The sequence below is a fragment of the Falco cherrug genome, chromosome 3 (assembly GCF_023634085.1).
Source record: "Falco cherrug isolate bFalChe1 chromosome 3, bFalChe1.pri, whole genome shotgun sequence".
NCBI classification, from domain to species: Eukaryota; Metazoa; Chordata; class Aves; order Falconiformes; family Falconidae; genus Falco; species Falco cherrug.
This window is the reverse complement of record NC_073699.1, coordinates 1,092,832-1,106,877: the sequence shown is the minus strand read 5'-3', so window position 1 is coordinate 1,106,877 and position 14,046 is coordinate 1,092,832. Positions and strand designations below refer to the sequence as shown.

At 49.5% G+C, this 14,046-nt stretch overlaps 1 non-coding gene across 1 annotated transcript; it reads right to left on the bottom strand.

Annotated features, from left to right (window-relative positions):
• Positions 1-7,711: 7,711 nt before the first annotated feature.
• On the bottom strand, positions 7,712-7,796 carry LOC129735776 (small nucleolar RNA SNORD45). The gene has a single exon (XR_008731642.1). It is a non-coding gene; the product is annotated as a small nucleolar RNA SNORD45 (small nucleolar RNA).
• Between the last annotated feature and the right edge of the window lie 6,250 nt (positions 7,797-14,046).

Below are 14,046 nucleotides of genomic sequence, written 5' to 3'. Positions count from 1 at the left end.
AGGTTTTCTCCCGAGTGGTGTGTTTTGGCCAATTTGGGTTCTCTTCAAGAATGTCTTTTGGCCATTTTGTCATCTGTTGTAAAATTCGGTACCGTGTATTAGTTGAGACCTCTTGTTGATATTTGACGTTCTGGGGTGGCATAACGGTGTTTGAGGTCGGAATGTCCATCATAAAATGGTATTGTTGCTATCTATCTGAGTAGCAGAGTGAGTGTGTAACGGGCCCTTTTGTGCGAGTGTTTTGTGCAACTGAGACGTAGCTCAGCTACAAAGCAAGTGCTGAAACCTGCAACTTGTGATAATTTGTATTATTTACTGTATTGCATAAAGGTGAAATGGGAGGTCAACAGAGTGGGGAAAGAGTGAACATGAGCCCTTTGGGTTGTATTTTGGCTCACTGGAAGAATACAGGAGGACCGCAGGGTGGGAGTGTGAGGGAAAGGGTTAAAGAAGTTTTAGTAGGTCTAATTGCTTAACGATTACCTAGATTGTTGTTGATAAATAATGCTTTGTTTTACTAACTATTGTGTAAATTAACTGAAGCAAGGAGTCTACAGCTCCTCCTGAAGGACAGTTTGTGATGAGAACTAGCTAAAACCAACTCAATAGTCTGGACAAAGACCAAGGAGCAACTGAGTCTGGCAAAGAGAGAAGGTTCAGAGTGAGAAAGACTACCAAGCCTTCATCCCCATGACCCCCATGACCAGCAAGAGGCACTACGCAAACACAGTTGGGAGGGACATATGGAAATGACTTCTTGGAACTAATTTTAATATGAAGCAGGGCTAGGTTATGAATATGTATTGGTATATTTGGAAATCTTATGTATATGCAACATTTGATTATATAAATTGAGACAAGTTGTTGCCCCTGGCGCACACGGCTTTGGTGGGACTACCCCTGGTGCTGCCCAGCGCTGAATAAACATACCTACTTTACAATCTGATAAAGATTGTGGAGTCTGATTCCACACATCAAGCAAACATTGATAAAATATTATAACCAATGGTGGCCTTTATGTATCTTAGAAGATCAGGAAACTGTAACACCTCGCTACAGTTAATGCTATTTTTAAGATGACAAGGGAAATGGGACGACGCATGCAGATTTGTTTTTCACATTGAGAAGCCATACAGAGTGTGGCAGAAGGAGCGTGGGATTAATATAGCACCACCTGATCCTTTGACTTTGGCTCTAGAAAAGGACAAGGAAAAACTGAGACCTAAACTAGAAAGATGCTCTTGTTGAAGTTTTTTGTGTAATATAGGATCGCTGTGTTTTGTAAAGACAGAGCCTCAGGCTGTGGCTCCTCCTGGGGTGAAGCGTATTGGGAGATAAAAACTTGCACTAATGTAGGACCTGAGGCGGGGGGAGTCAAGGACCCCAGGGAAGGGTTAAAGTCTTGGGGTGAGTTTGTACAAAGCCCCACACCCGCTGGGAGGTGCGGCTGAGCCAGGCTGGACGCGTGGCAGGCTGGTTGCTGGTTGCTGGCAAAGGCACCACAGGTAAGGACACAGACTTAAAGCAGCACAGAGCAGATCTGCGTTCAGGGTTCGAAAGGGTTAAAGCAGGGGTGCTGTTGCAGAGGCAGGCACTTGTGCCTGCTGCAGAGCAGGGAGCATCTCCTGCCCGGAATCCTTCCAGTGCGAGGAGGCGGGGGTCGCTGTTGCTGACACCAGAGCTGAAGGACCTGACAATGTCACCCCAAGGGCCGCAGCATTTGCAGCACGACAGGACCGGGAACTGGCCCCTTCAGGGCACGCAGTGGGGGCGGGGGGCGGGCGGGAATAAAGGCGAATCTGTGATGGGAGATTTAGATGCTTGGAAGTCGGTTGTGAAAGACTATCAGGATGACCCAACAGGAGTAGAAAAAGGGTTGATTGTTACTGGGTAATCGCCATGTAGAGAAGCTGACAGAAGCAGCACGGCACATGCACAGCAGGTCAGAGAAGAAAAGCTGGGTCGTGCTGTAGTCACAGCTACGGCGGCGGCTTCGGGAAAAGTGAAAAATGGCAGAGGGACTAAGGTGAGAAGACGAGGCAGAGGCAGAGGAGGGATGCCTGGCAGAGGTGAAAGAGCGAACACTGCCCTGCGGGCCCAGATCAGTGGGCACATCGTAGGGAAGTGGGCACAGGCAGCCAGATTGCCCAAAGCTGAAGAACCATCAGGGGGTTCCGGTGACTGCATCAGAACCAGACTGAGAGGCCTGGGGAATCCGCCCTAGCGGATCCACTGGTTAAATTAAAGCTGGGGACTAGAGAAAAAGGAGGTGGGATTTTTAGTGAATACAAAACCAACTTATTTGGTGTTAAACTTCAGCGAGAAAAGAATTTATTACAGTTGTGGGAGCTACTGGCCGCCAGGAAAAAGCATTGTGAAACCTCTGAAGTACAAATTAAGAAAAAAAAAATCAGAATGCCATTTCACCAAAATCTTTAACCAGGTATATCCGGGAGTAAACTCCAGGCAAGGCAAAAAATGCTTTACCTGTTACAGCAGAAATGAAAAGGGGGGCCTGCCCAGTTCGGGTAAAACAGTATCCCTTGGTCAGCAGGGCTGTGGGGGATATTGGCACAAAAACTGAAATAAAACGCACTGTGTAGTGGTTCTACTACCAATGTAAATCTGTGTGTTTTGCCATGGCAGCGACTTGTTATGGGATGCGCAGATGAAACTCTGCATTGACAACAAAGTACAAGGAATAAGGTTGGTCAAGTGCCTCCTACCATAGTCAAGGGCAAGACTGGGTTGGCCTCTGTGTTTGCCACCAAGAAGAATCTTGAATTCTGCTGTTGGCTGCAAGCCAGTAGGTGCCGAGTGGTGGGAACATGTGCCATGCCAGACCTTGATGTGAGGAATGGCCCTCGCTGTTACAAGAGGGTCACCCAGGAAGGAAGAACATCACAAGACCCATTGGGGCACTGACTCATAGTATAAATATTTAGACTGACAAAATTGTAGGGAGAACATGAATCAAATGGGGACAATTGGAGAAGAAAATTATCCAGGGCAACAGTGACAAACTGATTTCTCAGAACTCCCAAGAAAAGGGGGGTCTTGATACCTGCTGGTCATGATGGATGCCTTTTTAGGGTGGCCAGAAACACACCCTTGCTGAACCAATAAAGCCAAAGCAGTAACCAAAGCACTATTATAAGAAATAGTACCGTGATTTGGGGTTCCAGCAGTAATCTCATCAGACTGGGGGCATTAGCAAAAAAGGTTGCACTTGCTATCCAATACTCAGCAGTGGATACAATCTGTAGCCGCAGGAATGTTAAGGGAAGGTGTCCCCTACAAGAAATGGGTTTCTGCCTTGAACTAGCAAACATCTCTGTGCTTAAAGAGAAGCCTTTTTGCCTTGATGGAGATAATTTATTCTGTATTTATGCTGTATTCTGAATGTGGAAATTGGTTGGGACTAGGAGGCTGGCTTAAAGGCATTTTGCAAACAGGATTATTATTTTTGATCATTATTGTAATAATAGTTTTTTGATCAAAACCAGCCAAAATTATTTGTAAGCATTTGGCATATCTGAAGAGAATGCCTTTATTTGAATCAGCAGCTAAGGTGTGGTTTAGTCTGATGCTGTGGTTTTATCTGCTTCTGGTGAATTTTTGAAGTGATGAAATCAGAGATACTAAGAGTTATGAGGTAGTAAGGTAATAATCTAAGTAAGGGTGCTGTCTTTTATATCTACAAGTGCAATATGCTTTTATGTAGCAGAGAGAAACTTTGACAATAATGTTGCTTGAGCAAGATGTGCATGTGACAACTTGGGAAAAGGGATATCACAACTGGAGTGCAACAGTGTTTCTATGTCTGGCAGAGTGAAATCTTTCAAGACCTGAGTTTAGACAGTCTAAAATAAATTGTCAGTATTCAAAAAACCCATCTTAAGCCTCTTTTGCTTACATAGTGTTATGGAAGTCAACTGCTATTGTAGAAAATTAATGATTTTTTAATACATATTAACAAATACTACTATTTTAACTTGAGGCAGTTGAGTGAGAAATACTCATGTGTAGCATTTGAGGGAATGTCAGCATAAATCACACTTACAGTAAGACTGCATTTTTAATTACTGTACTCATTAAGATTCGATGATGCCATAAGGCTAAGGCCTTATATCACAGATTGGTTCTGAACTAAAAGGTGTGTGCACATGTAGATATGCACATTTGTGTTATTTTCCTTAATTGGCTACAAAATAATATAATTAGGTTGGGGACTAGATCTTGGGAATTTACCTATTATACTTCTGTTTGTTAAGGAACGTGCATAACACAGCACCCATGTAGGCTTGGCTTGTGGCATAGTTGTCAAATTTAGCATAGACATTCAGACAGATAAGCAACGTACTCTTCTTGTGTGTATGACCTACAAGCCATTATGGCTTAGTGTGTAAATCTGTATGTAACTATTGAAAAATCCACTTATGAATGTATATAGCTTAGAACTAATTTTTTCCCTTTGTTAATTCTTTGATATCAATGAGGAATTCTTCAGAAAATGTATGGACTGGTTGGTTGCATAAGGGCAGTTGTTATTTGGACAGAAAATTGTTAATGGTCAGGGATTTTCCACTAAAATATTTGCAAATATTCCTAGTCAAACATCAGTTTGGTTTCTTTTTGGGTTTTGAGCTTGCATTAGTCCATGTTCAGAACTTTAAAATTACCTTTGAATTTTTTAAACTTTTTATATCACTGGAACAGAAAGAGCATCTAAATTAAAGCTTCAAGCTAACTTTATTTTTCAAGTATTTCAGGAATTATACTTCTGAACTGAGATTTTATAAGTTGGCTGTGTATTTTCCTGTGTTAAAATGCTGTTATTGAAAATGGTCAACCAGGCCTATGTCGCCCAAAATAAAAACGGGGGAATTGTGGATAACTGACTAGCTGAAAAAGTTCACATAGACATAGTCCAGCTGGCTGGACAAAAATGCACATCGCTCTCAGCTTATCTGAAGTAAAGCAAAATACACTGTCTTTGGCTGTCCTTGTTACACAGTAACAGGAAGATTTTGGTGGGAAAAGAATGTTGCAGGTGGGAACAGAAAACTACAGAAGAGAAACAAGGGGCGGGCTTGGTATTTAGGCAACTAACCAATAATGAGCTTAACTTTTGTAATATGTATGAGCTAATTATAAGAAGGCATAAAAGGTGACTGTAAGGTACAATAAACGAAGTCTGCTGATCACTCATATTGAGTGACTGTGTCTTCCCTCCGTCGCAACAGGAAGGAACATCAGGAATACTATCTCAAGAAATAAGGGAAATAATAGGCAAAACCAGCCTCACCACTCAGTTTGAAAAACATCACCAGGCTTGGTGACAACTAGTAAACTTCACCTACAACCCACAACAGGAGCAAACTGAAGCATATGTGCTCCCAATTAGTGCAGCAAAAGAACAGGCAATCTTTCCCGTTGCGACACTAGGAGCCATACACCAGAAAGTCACTGTCAGACCCCTAGGCCATAATGTTTGGGCAAGTTATGGTCAGACCAAAGGCAAGTGGCAGTCAATGAACATGGAAGTATATATCCCCAGGGAACAACTGGGATACATCTGTGAAAACGCAGTAATAAGAGAATGAAGATCTGTGTATAGATATCAAAAAGGCTATGCGTGCTTTTGAAATGTTTCCACATATTAAAGCCCAGCCACAAATATTTTATGTAGGAAATGGATGCACATGTGTTACAACTTCTTCTGGTAACAAGAGTATTGATAATTGTCATGAAATGGCAAATGGTACTAAATTTTATATGTATAATTTTACTAGAATTGTAGGCTGTGACTTTGATTATGTTGTTCCTGTAACTACCAGACAGTTAATTGGAACTGATTATACCCTGTATCATGATATACCTAAATTACAAATAGGCATGAACATTAGCCTCTTCAAAGCAATGCTTAGACACCCCAACATAGAAAGACTGGTCCAAGAAATAAACAGAACGGCCCAACACATGCTTCGACAGGAGAAACGTGACTCTGAAAATATAAAATCCATCTTTAGCTGATGCAGAACAAGTTGGAGAACATCACTGGTGGGACACCTTTGCAGGCCATTCCCCCAAAGCAACACAAGTATTCTACTATTTAATACATCCCATGTTAAGTCATGTTGGAAGGAATGATCCTGTTATCTCTCTTAAACGTCTGTCTGTGGTATAAACTAAGTATCATAGTCAGAAGAACACAAATAATGTGATCAATGATGCATGTCTACCAAAACCCTTTGTCTTCAGAACTTGACAAAAGACTTCCCAAGTCCTAAGAAAAGGCGGGAATGAAACAGAGCAAGGTCTGGAAAGATTATTCGGGATGAGTTTGGTACCATGCTCTGGGGGATGCTCTGTTTATGTTGAGATATAACAGAGACGGCACGGCCTGTTCTGTTCCGCTGATGCTACTGAAGTAAGAGACAGGAGAAATGTACTCTGAGCAATCTAGCAGTCATAAATAAAGATAAGGTGGGCATTTGAAGGAGACGAGAAGGCCATGAGTCAGGAGGCTTTGCAAGCTCCAGCCAAAGAACGGAACGACCACCCAAAAGTCTCCCCAAAAGACAATTCTAGAAGACTCCACTTCAAGCTCCGCCTAAACCCCATCTATTATGAATATGATGATTAGATGTCAAAATCAAATGAATATGTATGTAAAGATGTTGTAACCTCTCGTGAAAACTGTATAAATTACCTGACTTTTCACTGAAAACTTTGGGGCTAGTTTGTCTGGTGCGAACTGGCTAGCTCCCCAGCATTGCACGAAATAAATACCTTTGCTGCTTAAAGAAAAAATTCATCTCTGAGCAGTTACTCTGTGCCGTTTTGGCATCACCCTCCTAGAGAACTGCAGAGCTGTGGACTTTCAGAAACAGCGGGGCACAACCCTTGGCCAGCCTGAAATGTTCAGGAGGCTCTCAGCAGTAGAAACCATTCTGACTTTACAGCAAGGCTGACCACACTTGCGAGTTTTCTTTTGCATGCTCATACCTGCAAGCCAAACCAGAACAGCTACACACACAGCAGAGCAATTGCTCAGCACATCTACACCAACAGAGCTCTCCTAAAGCACACCTGGAGCCACTCATACCCCAAGTCAACATCTACAGCGGAACCTGGCCACAAGCTTTGACACAATGTCATTTTGGGGTCAAACTGATGCACACCAAAAAATTAGTAAAACACACCTCCTTCTCTGCCACGTCAGGTATCGTGCTCCTTCAGTTGAGCTGTAGCTGTTACATTATTTCCCAAATGCAAAGCCAAACAGAGAAAATATAACCAAGCATGCTCCTTAAAAAGCACAGGCAACTGTTCATTGTGTGTGACCAAGGGATGATGTGACCATGGCCCTTCAAACTTGCGGGATGCCTAGGCGGGACTAAACAGTGCTTGCAAACAAAGAACATGCCTGCTCGTTAAGACAGGCTGGTCAAGTTTACCACCAAAACTCTACATCACCATTTGCCAACCCTGTCCAGCTTTGGGTCGCCAGAGCCACACTCAGTTCACTTGAAAGCATCTCCTAGTAGCAGTATCAAGCTCAGAACTGTACCTCCCAGATGCCTACGTGGAAGAAAACTCAAACTGTGCCCCCTTCTCCTTAAGCTGGGTTACAGCTTGTGACAGGAATTTCATCCCACTGCTTGGAAAAGCTCCAAGGCTGCAGCTGAAGGGAACTGGAGTTCCCTGCGTCTCAGAGTAATTCTAGAGCTAAAGTGGTGACAGACATCAGCTCTAGATCAGACGATACATGCCAGCACTCACCACTGACCCAGGGTGGCAACCTCCTTCTGTCCTACCCAAAGGTTTCAAACCCAACACACTGTCTTCCTACGGCAGGAAGCTTTTAATTTTTTACTTTTTAATTTTTTACAAATTTATAATTCGTAACACCGTTAACGCATTCCTTGAGACGGGACTACAGATACATTATGCAGACCACCAAGCTGCCGTTTGGAAGCGCTGGAGCCTTATGGTGAGAAATTTTTTCTACAACAGAGCGAGCAATGGTGAATAAATAAGACTGAGACAGGGTCCTTTTCCTCGAGGGAAAAGCACGCAACACATCAGCGATTGTTGAACAGACGGGCAAAATTCTCAGAAAAAGCAACCCCTAACTCTTAACAAGAAAAAGAAGGTCATTCCTCTTAATAAAAGCACAGCTGTGCTGAAACAAGTCAACACAATGTACTCACCTGTCCTCCTCCCAGATGAAGGCGTATAAGCAACATGTTTCTCTGGAAATGACACGCTTAGGGCATCAGGTTTTCTTACCCCATCCTTTCATGGCATCACCTTTAAAAAACACCAAGAAAAGGTCAGTTGTGGTGTTGGCTTGGGAGATTCCCATGCCTGGGGGGAGTCAGGAATTCCACAGTAGTAAGTGCCTCTTTGGACACAGACTTTCCTGAGGTGCTCCCCGCCTCCAGACAACTCCCTGGACCCCGAGTGGCATGTACAGGTGCAAGGAGGAAAAGAACGTCAGGGAACAGACCAGAGACATTAGGGAAAGGCTGGGGGGGGGGGGCGGGGGGGGGGGGCGGGGCGGGTGAAGAGAAGAAGAAAACCTAAAAAGAGACAGGGATACAGATGAGGACAGAGATGTAAAGGGAAAACCAGCCCTGGGCTGCAGGACAGAGGCGGAGGATGAAGAAAAGGGGAGAATGAGAGGGAGTGGGACACAAGCAGAGAGAGTAAAAGAGAAGGGAGCAGCAGAATGAGAAAGACAGAAGGGAAGAGGGAGCAGGACAGAAGAATAGGATGGAGAGCTACAGGGAATCAAAACACTATGGGTTTGTATGGCAAGGTTTGGGGAGGAGGAGGAAAAGGAGGAGAAAGAAGAAACAACTGTGTGATCAACTGACCGAAGCTGCCGTTCCCCATCACCCTGCGGGGAGGAGACAGGGAAATCGGCAGTAAAGTTAAGCCCCGTAGAAATGGGGGCTGGAGGGAAGGTGTTCTGAAGATTTGCTTTTCCTGCACGTTCTCCTGCTCTGACTTGACTGCTAATCAATCGCGCTGATTTCCCCAGGTTCAGTCTGTTTCGCCCACGGAGGTAATGGCGGAGTGACCTCCCCATCCTTGTGCCCACTCGTGAGCTTTTTGTTATATTCTGTCCCCCCTGTCCAGCGGAGGAGGGGGAGCGGTAAGAGCAGCTTCGGTCCAGCCCGGGTCACCCCCACACAAAATCACAGCGGCACAGGGAAGGGGAGGGGGGGCAGAGGAGGGGCAGGGGGCGCCTGGGGCACACAAGAGGGGAGACAGGGTCCCACGGACCAGGACTCACCACAGCTCTCGCTTCGGTACCGCTGCGAAAATGTGCCAGTTCAGACGCGCCTTTCCCCCTCTCACCTCCCTCCCTCCCTCCCGCAGAACGCCGGCCGCTCGGCTCCCCCACCCCCGGTAACCCCCGGGTGTCTCACAGCTCTTCCCCGCAAGACGCGGCCTCCCGGACACGGCGCGTCGCTCCCTCGCGCACCGGGGGCCGCCCCAGGCTGTGGGTGACACACGGACCCCGCGGGTGACACACGGACCCCGCTGTGCACGCTGGCACCCGGCTGCTCCGGGGCTGGTCCCCCCCCACCGCAGGGCCAGGCCCTCTGTGCCCGCAGCAGGAGGCAGCTGCTGCCCGCCTGCCCTCGGGTTCCTTCTCCTTCGCCTCGCCCCGGCCGGCCCGGCTCCTGCCCACACCGGGCCGTGCCCCCGCTGCCCTCCCGCACCCGCGCCGCGGGGGGCGAGGCCGGGCAGGGACAAACCCCGCCAGCCCGAGGCGGCGCGGCCCCCGGCAGAGGGACAGAAGCGCAGGGGGCCGTGACCGGCGCCGCTCGGCCCCGCCCGGAGCCGCTCCTGCCGCAGGCCCTTCCCGAGCGGCAGCGGGGGGCCGGCTGGCCGCCGCCACGGCAGCGCCGGGGGCACCTGGGGCTGGGGCCCGGCTGCGGGGGAGATGCTGCAGCGGGGGCAGCGGCGCGGGGCGAGCGGGGCCGCGGCAGGCTCGGGGGTCTGGCGAGCTGGGGAGGCGCCGGCGCCCGGGGGGCGGCCTCCTGCTTCCCCGCCTCCCCCCCCTCAGCCCCCGGACCCTCCGGGGCTCCCGCACCCGGCTCGCGGTCGGCTGGAGACCCCCGTGCCGCCCCCCGAGGCGGCCGGCGGGCAGGAGACACCCCACGCCCCCCGCAGGGTCCGCTCGCCTCCCCTGCGCCCCCGCACCCCCCGCCGGGCTCGCCCCCCGCAGCAAAGCGCCCCCCGCGCCGCGCCGGCAGCCCGGGCCCCGCCGCTCCGGCCCGCAGCGCCGCCAGCCCCCGGCACGGCCCGGGCAGCGCGGCCGCAGCCCAGTGCCGGCAGCCGGCACCGCCCGGCGCTCCCGGCACAGCGCGGCCGCCCCCCGGCAGCGCAGCCCCCGGCCCCCCGCGCAGCCCCGCGCCCCCCAGCGCGGCTCCGGCCCCGCTCCCCGGCCCGGGCCCCGCCGCCCCCCGGCGCTCTCCCCCGCGCCCGCCGCTCGCCGCCCCGGCCCCCGCTCACCTGCCCCGGCGCGGCCGCGGCCCGGCGGCGCTCAGCGGCCGCTCCGCTCCCCGCCCCGGCCCCGCCGCCGGCAGCCGCCCCGCTACAGGGAGGGGCCGCCGCCGCCGGCCCCGCTGCCCGCCCCGGGGTCCCCCCGCCCCGGCCCTCAGCCGGAGCCCCGCGGGGAAAGGGGCCCTGGCCCGACCCCTCCCCCGGGCTCCTCGCAGCCCCTCGCCCGGCGCCGGGGGGTTACTCGGGGCACGGGGAGCGAGCCCCGGGAGCGAGCCCGCTGCGGGGCTGGGGGCCCCCGCGCCCCCCCCTGCCCCGGGACGCCTCGGCCGGCGTTCCCCGAGCCGCGCTCGCCGTTCCGGGGGGCTCTGCGACGCTCCCCTCCGTGCCCGCGCCGGGACGGGCTCCCCAGGGCACGGACGCCCCCGGCCCCAGACCCGCCCCCCCCCCGGCATGTGGGCACGTGAAGGGGACCCCAGCGGGGCGTGGAGGCGCTGGGGCGGGTGCGGGGCAGGGGGCAGCTGAGCTGAAGGGGGAACCGGGAGCCAGATGAACTCCTGAAATCCCCGTGGGGCCGCGGGACAAGGTGGCACCGTCATCGCAATCCAGGCTCACCGACCCCAAAAGGGGGGTCCTAATACCTGCTGGTCATGCAGGAGGTATTGAGGATGCCTTTTCAGGGTGGCCCGAAGCATGCCCTTGACGAGCCAACAAAGCTAAAGAAGTAACCAAAGTACTATTACAAGAAAGAGTACAGAGATTTGGGGTTCCAGCAGTAATCTCATCCGATTGGGGGCCACACTTCATTGAAAAAGTCATTCTGCAAATTATTAAATTTTTAGGAATAGACTGGCAGTTACACACCCCATATAATCCACAAGCAAGTGGTCAAGTGGAAAATGAACCACCTAATTAAGCCGCAAATTGTAAAACCTGGACAGGAGGCTGGTTTATCTTGGCCTCAGTCATTGCCTCTGATGCACCTGAGAATTAGAACCAAGCCCAGAGCTAAAGAAGGGCTAAGTTCTTTTGAGATATTGTATAGGAGACCTTATAGTATACAAACAGGAGCAGAGCGTCAGCCCGAGTTGAGAATGAAGTACTTACTGATTATGGAAGAAGCATGCAGAAACAGCTTCGAGACGTAGTTTTAGGAACTGGAGCTCCAGGTCTTGATGGACCTGTGCATAACATGGAGCCAGGAGATGTATGTGTCAGACCTCTTTCAGGTTCACCTCTGGAACAGAAGTGGGAAGGTCCTTTCCAAATACTGCTTACATCCCATACCGCAGTCAGAGTTAAGGAACAAGCATCCTGGATCCGCCACACCAGAGCGAAGGCAGCCCCTAAGTCACAATGGAAATCAACACCTACCAGACCTCTGCGGCTTTGGATCCAACAAAAAGACCATTGATTGTTTGTATATTAACAATGTTCTGTACAGTAGGAACTCATTCATGGGACCAGAATCTGTTTGTACAATTAACCCATAATGTAACGAATGCTTTGAATCTGGCAGATTGCTGGGTATGTTCAGCATTTTCCAGAGGTAGTACAGAATTTCCATTATATGGTGAAATGGTATCACAGGCAAATTGGAGCTGGCCATTTAATCATAAAGGATTTGGTTGTTACAAATCTCCAGATAGTACAGCAGGACCCTGATATGAAGTACAGAAATCAGGAAATTCTACAATAATTAGAGGGAATGATGGGAATGAATGCTCCACTGACAGGATGGCTCAGTTTAAACTATACTGCTCTGAATTGGAGTGTATGTGGCCCGCCAATTCTAACACCAACTAATACAAAAGGAAAATATAGTATTACCCCGAAATGTGGGAAAGTACATCTAGATATGCTCGCTAATCAGACCTATAGTTGCTTACATCAAGTATTATGGTGGTTATGTGGAGATGGCAGGGCCAGGAAAAGACTACCTAACTGACGGCAAGGTGAATCTGGGGTAGGATACCAGTTCCCCAAGGCAGGATATTTAATCATTCGCATCCTCCACCGGGTGTTTTGAGATCCCCATGGAAACTGGTTAAATGAGGAACTAATAACCCCCTGATGACCCAAAAGCCCCTCAGTATTCCATAGTTTTGCGAGATGGCATCTTCCTTCATTAGGGATGAGTTAGAAAAAGCAATAATAAATATTTATGCCACAATAGAACAAATGGAAAAACTCACCATAGGCGCTGTACAGGGAGTCCAACAAAGTTTCTTCATTAAGAAATGTAGTACTTCAAAACTGAATGGGTCTGAAGAGACTTTTAGCAAAAGAAAGAGGATTGTGTATTGTTATTAATCAAACTTGCTGTGTCTATGTTAACCAAGAGAAACGTATTGAAACGGATTTGCAACAAATTTGGATAACCCCCAAAATACTACATCAAGTATCCCTAGATGACACTTCCTTTGGATTTTCTGACCTCTGGGAAAAGTTTACTTCTTGCCTACCTCATTTTATGTGGCTGAAGCAGCCCTTTGTTGTAGTTATCATAATTACTGTATTAGAATTATTGATTTGTATTACGTTACGATGCTTTCTGTGCATGTGAAAAAAAAATAACAATAGCAGTTATGAAGAATGGAAGAAACAAGGGCTAAGACAAAGGCTAGAAGATGGGAAATATTTTACCAGTATCCATACTAAGAATGGTATTGTTTAAGCAAAAGAATTTCCTAAGGGAAAAGAAAAGGGGGGGACTTGATGCGAGACAGTGCGGTGCCCCCCGAAAGCCGGGCTGCAGGCAGGAGCCGCCCCGGGGCCAGCAGCCGTCGGCAGGCGGGCAGGAGCCTCCCTGCCTGCAGAGAAGGGCTGGGGCTCGGCCCGCTCAGCGCCTCGGGGGGCAGCCAGGGCAGGGGGAGCTGAGCCCCACCGGCGTGTAGATACGGAGCCTGCTGGCAAGGGCCTGCTAGCTGCTGAAAGAAAACAGGCTGCTGAAGGGGTAAGGCTCAAGGACACCAGGGTACAATCACTGTGGTAGGGGGAGATCCCGACCTACTCAAATGGGCCCCCTGAAGAGAGTGAGTCCCCCCGCTCGGGGAGCACGGGGAGTAAATTTAAAATGAACTCTACCTTTAAATTGAAGCAAGAATGCAACTAACCAATAATTAGCTCCTAGGTGTAGACTTTGGGCAGAACTAACCAACTTCACTGTGTAAATATGTATATTGAATAAAACTACGTGTGCAAGCCAGGAGGAGCGACCCCCCTTGCACCCGGCACCGCAATAAACACACCCACTTTATAACTTACCCCGAGTTACGGAGTTTAATTCCGCACGTCAGACGGAATAAGCAGCCTTTTTACTAAGCAGTTGGTTCTTCACCTACCATTTCCCCAGCCACTCTCTCACCTGAATGCGCTCAAACATCGACCTGCAGTAAAACTCTCCTGCAGAGCCTCTGTGCCTGCTCTGCAGCCTCAGGATTTCAGGCAGGGAGAGCAGTTTGCTGCCGCTCCTCTCCTGCCCCTCCAGATGCCTTTGCTCCTGCTGCTCACTGCCTG